Genomic DNA, 12,248 nt, shown 5'->3' with positions numbered 1-12,248 from the left:
ACGCTTATGATTCGGTCTAATGTCAACGATAAACAGGCCATCACTTTTAAGAAGGTCTACATCGACGAGGAGGCCACCGCCAAAATCCTATCGGTCCGCATCATTGATGATCGTGGAGGCAGTGTGGTCTTCGGCGGCAGACAGGTGAAAGTCTACGTACAGAACCAGTTGGTGCTGACTGGAAAGCGGGATGGGGACTTGTATCCCGTCTGCTACAGCAGTGGAGGTACGGGCGCTCTGAAGTGGACGCAGCGTGAAGGCAATAGGACGCCTGGTGGTGGTGCTGTGTGTGCTGCCGTGGATATTGGAGCTGAACGTGCAGCACTTTGGCACCGACGGTATGGCCACTTGGGATACAGCAACCTTGAGGCGTTGCTGCGTCACAACATGGTAACTGGGTTCGATGTTGACCGACACAGCATACAATCAGCCAGCGCGTGTGTGTGTGAGACTTGCGTCCTTGCAAAGCATACACGTGGTCCTTTTCCGTTAACTGGGCATAAGGCAGCGCAGCCTCTCGCGCTCATTCACATGGATGTGTGTGGGCCTATGCCTGAACCTTCACCAAATGGTTCGCGTTACGTGACCACCCTTCTTGATGACCACACCGGTCTGTCAGCTGTTGCGCTTACGGCGACCAAGGAGGAGATATATCAGAAGGTGGTGGTGATGATAGCGGACCTGGAGCGGGCATCTGGTCGGCAGGTAAAGGAGGTGCGCACGGATCGTGGCGGGGAGTTTGTGAATACTCGCACGAAAAACTACTTTGCGTCAAGGGGTATTTTGCACGGAACTACGGCGGGCTACACTCCTGAACAGAACGGTGCAGCAGAACGCCTGAACCGCACTCTTCTAGACAAGGCCAGGTCAATGCTCATAGAGTCTGGACTCCCAAAATCACTGTGGGCGGAAGCGTTGGCGACTGCAAACTACCTCAGGAACGTGTCGCCAACTGCTGGGTCAACCGTCACACCACATCAAGCCTTCTTTGGTGTTCGTCCGAATGTCAGCCATCTGCGGGTCTTTGGATGCGCCGCATACGTTCATGTGCCCAACGTCAAGCGAGATAAACTCGATCCGGTAAGCAGGCGAGGAATCCTAGTCGGATACGGGAATGGAGGACAGTACCGTGTACTGTACGAGGACGGCATTATTGCTGTTGTCTCCAGTGTCCGCTTTGACGAGTCTAATGTCGGCCGGCGGCGTAGTGCCGGGGACTCCGATTATGAGTCCGATGCCGATGAGGAGGAGGACGTTCACACTAACTTGCCTGGTGAGGGGTCGCTGCCTAGGGCTGGCGAAGGAACATCAGGCAATACCGTCGGCGAGGAATCGCCGCATTTGGGTGGCGAGGGGGCGCCGGCTGGGGCTGGACCTTCCAGCAGTGCGAACGTGCAAGGTAACAATCAGCCTGATGTGGAAATGGCAGGGACCCGGTACCCAGTTAGAGAGCGTAATTGCCCTGGCGAGTGGTGGCGAAACGAGCCTGGTCGCACTGTCACTGGTCGCGTTAATGCTGCTTTCTCTGCTGTCATTCCTGAGCCTAATTCGTTTGAGGAAGCAATTGCAAGTCCACATGCAGACGACTGGCGGCGTGCGATGGACGAGGAGATCGCCGCCCAGATGGCTAACAGTACTTGGGAGCTGAAGACGCCATCTCCTGGTACTCGTTTGTTGCCGTGTCGTTGGGTGTATAAGGTTAAGTACAACGATGACGGCAGCGTGGAGCGTTTTAAGGCGCGATTGGTTGCGAAGGGTTTCGAGCAACGCGAAGGGATTGATTATGGGGAGTTGTTTGCCCCTACCTCACATGGTTCGTCATTACGTGCTTTACTAGCAGTTGCCGCAGCGCGGAACATGACGGTACATCAGCTAGATGTGTCTACTGCGTTTCTGAATGGTGAGCTGAAGGAGGATTTGTGGATGCAGCAACCACCTGGGTATGAATCCAGTGACCGGTCGCTTGCGTGCAAGCTGGAGAGGTCTATTTACGGTTTGAAGCAGGCACCCCGTTGCTGGTATGAAAAGCTATCAGCAGAGTTCGCCAAGCTGGGTCTTTATCCTTCGAAGTCTGATCCGGCGATGTTCGTTAAGATGGACGAGCGTGGGGTGGTTATTGCTTTGGTGCACGTAGATGACACCATTGTTGCATCAGAAGACCCGGGAATGGTCCGGGGCATTAAAAGCCGCAATTGCGAAGGTCTTTCAAGGTGCGTGACCTTGGAGAAGCGAAGTGTTTTTTGGGCATGGAAATTAGGAGGGAGAAGTCGGGTGAGATAGTGTTGTCGCAGCATAGGTATATTGAGCAGCTGTTAGAGCGTCATAGGATGGTTGACGCCAAGCCGAGGTCTACCCCTTTGCCTTCGGGCTTTAGGTACACTCCTAAGGGGGACGGAGAGGAGCTGCTGGGCAATCCCACGGAGTATAGGGCTTTGGTGGGAGGATTGAACTATCTGGCGACGAACACGCGGCCTGACATTTCGTATGCCTTGAGCGTTTTGTCCCGGCATATGGCCACACCTACGAAGACTGCCATGAACTTGGCCACTGGTGTTCTGCGTTACCTGGCGGGTACTCGCGAACTAGGATTGCGTTTTGGGGGTGTTGGCAGTGTTGCAATGTCCGGGTACAGTGATTCGGACTGGGCAGGAGACCCAGTTACGCGGCGTTCTACGTCCGGTTACGTATTCACTCTTAATGGGGCTGCGATTAGTTGGAGCAGCCAACTTCAACGTACTGTGGCGGCTTCGTCGGTGGAGGCTGAGTACCAAGCTACAGCGGCGGCTGTTCGTGAAGCTTTGTGGCTTCGCAAGCTGATGGTCGATTTGGGCTTGCCTGAGAGCGCGGTGAAAATCCAGATAGACTCCCAGGGGGCGCTTAGCTTGGGAAATAATCCGATTACGTCTGCTCGGTCGAAGCACATCGACGTGCAGCACCACATAGTGCGTGAGAGGGTGAATAGCGGGGAGGTGCAGTTGGAGTTCTGCCCTACAGAGTGGATGGTAGCGGATGCGCTCACGAAGGCACTGGGAGAAGTGAAGTTCAAACGGTGCAGAGAAGCTATGGGCGTTGTGTGAAGTGCCCATTGGTGGAGCAAATGTGCTACTGCAAGTTGGGATATTTCCCGAGGGGGCGTGTTGAAGGGCGGTCCTATCCCAACGTAGATAGTTGGTAGTTAGGCGATGATAGGCAATGCCTCGAACGTGCCTAGACCTTGCCTCGGCCATACCTCGACTTGCCTCGGCCGTACCTGGACCTTGCCTCGAGTCTCTCGGCCGCGTATCTCGGACGTGACCTCGGGTCCAGGGATGGTGGACATCTGTACGATACTTCCATTGGTACTGGTATATAAGACGCGAGTTGTGCTAGTCTTAGTATCTCATCTTTGTATGGATCGGTATTCCTCAGTAGGAATCTCCTAAAGTCTTCCAGCCGTTTACCACTCACCTACCGATTGTAATACAAACATCGCAACCAGTCTCCTTGCCTCCTTCATATTCTTAACAGTCATTTCCAACACCCCCCCGTGAGCGACACTCTCTCGCTCCGGGCCTTCCCGTGCCTCATCCCGGTCTCCCATTCCCTGGGCAACAGCCAGTGGGTATCGATCCGGCGACCTCTCGGCAGCGCAATGCGCCATTCGGGGCTCATAACCTATTAAGACCAGCAAAGCGCCGGACCCCCGTTGGGTCCTATTACTGTGACTACCATTCACTGGTATATGAGTGTCGATCATTTCCAACAGTTTTCCGCTAGCGCCGGTATTTAGGGCGGTGACTGCGCTTAATTGTTTATCTCACAACGATCGGTATTCCTACCAGGAATCTCCTCAAGTCCTGCCGAACGCTAACAATACTCTTTACATTACTTGTAACAGTTTATCGTGCTAAATATCTTCGCCACCGGCAATCCTTCCGGAATAACAATCAGCGTTAGCTGTCACCGTCGCCAATTCTTCAATAGATGTGACATTCACCATGTCCAGGTCACCGTCGCGCATCAGTAATGTTGTCATCACCACGCTGTACCGATTGGGTAGACCAAGAAGGACGGTATACGCCAGCTCGGAGTCGTTAATTACGTGGCCGACACCCAACAAGTCCGTTTGCAGCTGCCTCGCACGCGCGATATTCTTCGGAAGTGGCTCGCCGTCGACCATCTTGAAGCGGCTGAATTCTTGGCGTGGTGACGACAACATTACTAATGCGCGACGGCGACCTGGACATGGTGGACGTCACGTCTAATTTTACAGCTATCGAGACGGCTAACGGTGGGTCCAGAAAGCCTACCGATCGGCAGCCTTTGCATCTGTCGGCGGTTCAGTGTTTGGCGTTTCTATTTCTGGTTATGGCAGCTGAGGGCCGGCTAGCAGCAGCTCGGGACACAGTAAGAAGCAGCTCACCTGCTACTACTGCAACAAGCCTGGGCACGTGGTTCAGGACTGCAGGCAGCTGAAAGCGCTGAAACAGTTGTCAATTTCTGGACAGAATGAGGGTGGTAACAGCAGCAGTGGCGGTGGAGCTAGCGGAAGCAAGCCTGGGTCCGGTGGATCAGCTAGGGGACCAGGAGTTCCACGGCAGGTAGCGTTCGTGGCATACAACGGCCGCGGCAGGCGGCTGGCAGAGGTTAAGGCCTGACTTCGGCTCCCGGTCGACCCGGGTTAAAATCCGCCTGCCGTCCTCTCGGGTGTTTGAGAGGTGGTGAAATGGGAGGTGGCCCCCCAGCTTGTGGACGGTGTAGGACGTGATAATATCTTCTCGCGAACTGACCAGGAAATAAGTTGAGGCGCTGTTGATCCGCTAGATTTGGTTGGATGCTGGTGGTGAGTTGCCAAACTCAAAGAGTACACTCTGAAGTCAGATGGGGTGAATGGCTTAGGGTGCCCCTCTAGCAGGGGAGAGCAGGGAATTGCCTCGGGAAGGAGGCCACTGGTGAAGCTTAACCACCCTGTAACAATATCAACAGCAACAGCAACAACATCAACAGCAAGCGTCCGACGGGATGGTTCCTGGACTCCGCATCTACTCACCACGTCACTTACGACCGTGTTGAAGGTGTTGAAGGGCGGTCCTAACTACCAACTATCTACGTTGGGATAGGACCGCCCTTCAACACGCCCCCTTGGGACATATCCCAACTCGCAGTAGCACATTTATGTAATGTAATGTAATGTTACAGAGTGGGAGGCTTCTGGGCCGCTTTATCACATTGTCAGTTCTAGATCATTTATCACCTTAAAGCACCATCCACCACTACCACACTGTACTTCGCCATACGAACTGTAAGTCCGAGGCGGCGGATCCAGCCTTCAGGGACCCCTCCTCATCCATTCACCCGAACACCCGAAGAGACGGAGGGTTCGGCAATCGCCACCAATCTAGCGTGCGAATCTGGTCCATCTACTGTGACCTCAACTCCACATCTTAGCAGCTAGCCATAATCTCGCGCTCCCGACTAATTCGGGGGTCTCCCCAGGAATCGAACCCAGGACCTTAAACCGCTTATTGCAGTAGTGTCAACCCAGACCAGACCTCCGCCAATGGGCACTTCACACAACGCCCATAGCTTCTCTGCACCGTTTGAACTATTGGAGAATTGGCGACGGTGACGGCTAACGCTGATTGTTATTCCGGAAGGATTGCCGGTGGCGAAGATATTTAGCACGATAAAATGTTACAAGTAATGTAAAGAGTATTATTAGCGTTCGGCAGGACTTGAGGAGATTCCTATGAGGAATACCGATCGTAGTGAGATAAACAAATAAGCGCAGTCACCGCCCTAAATACCGGCGCTAGCGGAAAACTCGTACATTCCGCGATCTAACTGCACGTACATTCCGCGATCTCACTGCGCCGTCCTGACGGTGCCCTAATGTCTATCACTTAGCTACCGGATATGCATCGGTAGCCCATAAGGTTCTGGGGTAAGTCTTCCCCATTAGTTAGGCGCAGACCCGGGGTCGACAACTACACGAGTCGGGAGAGGACCGTTTCCTCAACACGCCCCCTCGGGCCGTATCCCAACGAGTTCCAAGTTCATCAGCACGCTTCACACAAGGCCCATCGCATCTCGGCAACGTTTGAATTTCACCTCGCCTAGAGCCTTCGTGAGCACATCCGCAACCATCCACTCCGTAGGGCAGTATTCCAACTGCACCTCACCGCTATTCACCCTCTCACGCACTATGTGATGCTGAACGTCGATGTGCTTCGACCGAGCAGACGTAATCGGGTTATTTCCTAAGCTAAGCGCCCCCTGGGAATCTATTTGAATCTTGATAGCGCTCTCAGGTAAACCCAAATCAACCATCAGCTTGCGAAGCCACAAAGCCTCGCGAACAGCTGCCGCTGTCGCTTGATACTCGGCCTCCACCGACGAAGCCGCCACAGTACGTTGAAGTTGGCTGCTCCAGCTAATCGCAGCCCCATTAAGAGTGAAAACGTAGCCGGAAGTCGAACGCCGCGTAACTGGGTCTCCTGCCCAGTCAGAATCGCTATACCCGGACATAGCAACGTCGCCAACACCCCCAAAACGCAATCCTAGTTCGCGAGTACCCGCCAGGTAACGCAGAACGCCAGTGGCCAAGTTCATGGCAGTCTTCGTAGGTGTGGCCATATGCCGGGACAAAACACTCAATGCATAGAAAAGATCAGGCCGCGTGTTCGTCGCAAGATAGTTCAATTCTCCCACCAAAGCCCTATACTCAGTGGGATTGCCCAGCAGCTCCTCTCTGTCCCCCGTAGGAGTGTATCTAAAACCCGGAGGCAAAGGAGTAGACCTCGGCTTGGCGTCAACCAACTTATGACGCTCCAATAGCTGCGAAATATACCTATGTTGCGACAACACTATTTCACCCGACTTCTCCCTCCTAATTTCCATGCCCAAAAACACCTTCGCTTCTCCAAGGTCGCGCACCTTGAAGACCTTCGCAATTGCAGCTTTAATTGCCCGGACCATTTCCGGGTCTTCCGACGCAACAATGGTATCATCTACGTGCACCAAAGCAATAACAACCCCACGCTCGTCAGTCTTAACAAACATCGCCGGATCAGACTTCGAAGGATAAAGACCCAGCTTGGCGAACTCTGCTGATAGCTTTTCATACCAGCAACGGGGTGCCTGCTTTAAACCGTAAATAGACTTCTGCAGCTTGCACGCAAGCGACCGGTCACTGGATGCATACCCAGGCGGTTGCTTCATCCACAACTCCTCCTTCAGCTCACCATTCAGAAACGCAGTAGACACATCGAGTTGATGTACCGTCATGTTCCGGGCTGCGGCAACTGCTAATAAAGCACGCAATGACGAACCACGAGAGGTAGGGGCAAACAACTCCCCATAATCAATCCCCTCGCGTTGCTCGAAACCCTTGGCAACTAAACGCGCCTTAAAGCGCTCCACATGGTAATGTCTGCATCATGCTTTACCTTATACACCCACCGACAAGGCAGTAAACGTGTACCAGTAAACGTGTACCAGGCGGCGGCTTCTTAAGCTCCCAGGTATGGTTGGCCATCTGAGCGGCGATCTCCTCATCCATCGCACGCCGCCAGTCGTCTGCATGTGGACTCGCAATGGCTTCTGCAAAAGAATTAGGTTCCGGAATATCAGCAGAGAAAGCAACGTTAACACGACCAGTAACAGTGCGACCAGGTTCGTTTCGCCACCACTCGCCAGGGCGTTTACGTTCTCTAACTGGATACCGGGTCCCTGCCATTTCCACATCAGGTTGATTAATTCCTTGCCCGTTCGCACTGCTGGAGGGTCCAGCCCCAGCCGGCGCCCCCTCGCCACCCAAATGCGGCGATCCCTCGCCGACGGTGCTACCTGGTGTCCCTTCGCCAGCCCTAGGCAGCGATCCCTCACCAGATAAACTAGTGCGAAACTCCTCCTCTTCGTCGGCATCGGACTCATAATCGGAGTCCCCGGTATTACGCCGCCGGCCGACATTAGATTCATCGAAACGAACGTTAGAAACTACGGCAATAATGCCGTCCTCGTATAGTACACGATACTGTCCACCGTTCCCGTATCCGACAAGTATTCCACGCCTGCTCACCGGGTCGAACTTGTCGCGCTTGACGTCGGGTACGTGGACGTAGGCAACGCATCCAAAGACTCGCAGGTGACTGACGTTCGGACGAACGTTAAAGAAAGCTTCATACGGAGTGACGGTTGACCCAGCAGTTGGCGACACATTCCTAAGATAGTTGGCTGTCGCTAACGCCTCCGCCCATAATGATTTAGGCAGTCCAGACTCAACTAGCATAGCCCTAGTCTTGTCCAAAAGAGTGCGATTTAAACATTCTGCAGCTCCGTTCTGCTCAGGGGTGTAGCCTACCGTAGTTCCGTGTAGAATACCCCTGGAAGCGAAATAGGCCTTCGTGCGAGTATTAACGAACTCCCCGCCACGATCTGTACGCACCTCCTTAACCTGTCTGCCAGTAGCACGCTCCAGTTCCGCTATCATTACCACCATCTTCTGGTAGACCTCCTCCTTGGTCGCTGTAAACGCAACAGCTGAAAGACCAGTATGGTCGTCAAGCAGGGTTGTCACGTAACGCGAACCACTAGGCGAAGGTTCAGGCATAGGCCCACACACATCCATGTGAATGAGCGCGAGAGGCTGCGCTGCCTTATGCCCAGATAACGGAAAAGGACCACGTGTATGTTTAGCAAGGACGCAAGTCTCACACACACACGTGCTGGCTGATTGTATGCTGTGTCGGTCAACATCAAATCCAGCTACCATATTATGACGCAGCAACGTCTCAAGGTTGCTGTATCCCAAGTGGCCATACCTTCGGTGCCAAAGTGCTGCACGTTCAGCTCCGATACCCACGGCAGCACACACTGCATCACCACCAGAAGGTATCCTGTTGTCTTCACGCTGCGTCCTCTTCAGAGCTCCCGTACCTCCACTGCTGTAGCAGACGGGATACAAGTCCCCATCCCGCTTTCCAGTCAGCACCAACTGGTTCTGTACGTATACTTTCGCCTGTCCGCCGCCGAAGACCACACTGCCTCCACGATCATCAATGATGCGTACCGATATGATTTTGGCGGTGGCCTCCTCGTCGACGTAGACCTTCTTGAAAGTGATGGCCTGTTTATCGTTGACGTTAGACCGAATCATAAGCGTGCCAACTTCAGTCGGTCGAAGAGACCTTGATGCCCATGATGTTGAAGCGCTCCCATGGCTCCAACAACCGCACGTTGGAAAGTTCTGAGCGGTCATACGTTATGTGGTGAGTGGCGGCTGAGTCCAGAAACCATTCCGTCGGACGATTGCTGTTGTATGCCACGAATGCTACCTGCCGCGGAACTCCTGGCCCCCTAGCTGATCCACCGGATCCTGGCTTGCTGCCGCTAGCTCCGCTGCCACTACCTCCGTTACTACTGTTGCTGTAGCCACCCTTGTAGCCAGAATTTGACGACTGCTTCAGCGCCTTAAGCTGCCTGCAGTCCTTAACCACGTGCCCAGGTTTATTACAGTAGTAGCAGATGACTTGCTTCCGACTATGTCCCGAGCTGTTGTTAGCCGGCCCCCGGCTACCATAACCAGAAGTAGAAGCGCCGAACGTCGAACCGCCGACAGACGCGAAGGCTGCCGACTCGGTAGGCTTGCCCGACCCACCGTTAGCCGTCTCGATAGAGAGAAGCTTTGCTGTGACGCTCGCCATGTCCAAATCGCCGTCGCGCATAAGTAATGTAGTCGTCACCACGCTGTACCGACTGGGTAGACCAACTAGCACGGTGTACGCCAGCTCGGAGTCGTTAACTACGTGGCCGACTCCCAATAAATCTGTTTGCAGCTGCCTTGCACGCGCAAAGTACATCGGAAGAGGTTCGCCGTCGACCATCTTAAAACGGCTGAATTCTTGACGTAGAGACACCTTGCGGGCGTTGTTGTTGGCAGCAAACATAGATACCAAGGCGTCCCAGGCCTTCTTCGCGTTGGCAGCACCGGTAACCATCGGCAAATGATGATCCTTGACGTTCTTGATGAGCAGATTGATGACCTTCCGTGACTGTCGAATTTGCTCCTCGTTGCACGGCTCGGCGAGCAGGGATTGCTCAAGCCCAAGCTCCATGCACAACACGCTGAACCGAATTTGCCAGGTAGAGTAGTTGTTGAGATCCAGCGACTCATCAAGCTTGTCCTTAACCATTGTTGATGAGGGATAGAAATAACAATTGGCAGGCGGCTGGCAGAAGTTAAGGCCTGGCTTCTGCTCCCGTCGCGTCCCGGCGCGTCCGGGTTCAAATCCGCCTGCCGACCTCTCGGGGAGTTTGAGAGGTGATGAAATGGGAGGTGGCCCCCCATCTTGTGGACGGTGTAGGACGTGATAAAGTGAACTCGCGAGCTGACCAATAACTAAGTTGAAGCGCCGTTGATCCGCTAAATTTGGTTGGATGCTGGTGGTGAGTTGCCAAACTCAAAGAGTACACTCTGAAGTCGGATGGGGTGAATGGCTTAGGGTGCCCCCTCTAGCAGGGGAGAGCAGGGAATTGCCTCGGGAAGGAGGCCACTGGTGAAGCTTAACCACCCTGTAACAACATCAACATCAACATCAACAATTGGGCGATAACTGTCGGCGCTAAGCAGGGCTCATAACCTATTGAAGAATTGGCGACGGTGATGGCTAACGCTGATTGTTATTTCGGAAGGATTGCCGGTGGCGAAGATATTTAGCACGATAAACTGTTACAAGTAATGTAAAGAGTATTGTTAGCGTTCGGCAGGACTTGAGGAGATTCCTGGTAGGAATACCGATCGTTATGAGATAAACTAATAGGCGCAGTCACCGCCCTAAATACCGGCGCTAGCGGAAAACTCGTGCATTCCGCGATCTAACTGCACGTACATTCCGTGATCTCACTGCGCCGTCCAGACGGTGCCCTAATGTCTATCACTTAGCTACCGGATATGCATCGGTAGCCCGATAACGACTTTTACGAGTAATATAAATTCGACATATATCGCAAATTTCAATACTTTTAATGCTAGTAATATAATAGCAAATAATTTAATAACAAAATGTAATGCAACTTTCTGTAATAGTATATTATTACTTGGTAAAACAGTATTCAGTAATTCAGTAGAATTAACCTCTAATGCTACATTTTATTGTATAAATTTATTTACTAGCAATACAACATTCGATGGCATTACAACTTTTACGAGTAATATAAATTCGACATATATCGCAAATTTCAATACTTTTAATGCTAGTAATATAATAGCAAATAATTTAATAACAAAATGTAATGCAACTTTCTGTAATAGTATATTATTACTTGGAAAAACAGTATTCAGTAATGCTATAGAATTAACATCAAATGCAACATTTTATGGTATTAATTTATTTAGTAGCAATACAACATTCGATGGTATTACAACTTTTACGAGTAATATAAATTCGACATATATTGCAAATTTCAATACATTAAATGCTAGTAATATAATAGCTAATAATTAAATAACAAAATGTAATGCAACTTTCTGTAATAGTATTTTAGTACTTGGAAAAACTGCTGGGGCTGGCCTTGTGGATAAAACGCAACGCAACCTACCAACCAAAAGCAACTCAGCCTGGGTGCTTCGCTGCGCGAGAGCAAAACCTTGCTGGTGCTGGCCTTGTGGACGAACGCAACGCAACCTACCAACCCAAAGCAACTCAGCCTGTCGTCGTGGCAGCAGCAAGGGTGGGCACATCAATTGCCTGCCATTGATGTTGCCATGGCCACTGCTGCAGCTATTGTTGGCTGGCTGCCTGTGCTGCTGCTGCAGTGGCAGCTGCACTTCCTCCTTGTCATCGTTGTCCTCCTCCTCCGCCTCCTCCGCCTATCAACTTGCGAGCTGACCAGGAACTAAGTTGATGCGCCGTTGATCCGCTAGATATGGTTGGATGCTGGTGGTGAGTTGCCGAACCCAACGAATACATTCTGAAGTCGGATTGGGTGACGGATTAGGGTGCCCCTCTAGCAGGGGAGAGCAGGGACTGCCCCGGGAAAGGGGGCCGCTGGCGAAGTTAACCACCCTGTAACATCATACATACAGGCAGGCGGCTGGCAGAGGTTAAGGCCTGACTTCTGCTCCCAGTCGACCCAGTCGACCCGGGTTCAAATCCGCCTGCCGGCTCCTCGGGTGTTTGAGGAGTCATGAAATGGGAGGTGGCCCCCCATCTTATGGACGGTGTAGGACGTGATAATATCAACTTGCGAGCTGACCAGGAACTAAGTTG

Source organism: Volvox carteri (assembly GCF_000143455.1).
Source record: "Volvox carteri f. nagariensis unplaced genomic scaffold VOLCAscaffold_76, whole genome shotgun sequence".
Classification (NCBI taxonomy): domain Eukaryota; kingdom Viridiplantae; phylum Chlorophyta; class Chlorophyceae; order Chlamydomonadales; family Volvocaceae; genus Volvox; species Volvox carteri.
This window is presented reverse-complemented; position numbering follows the sequence as displayed.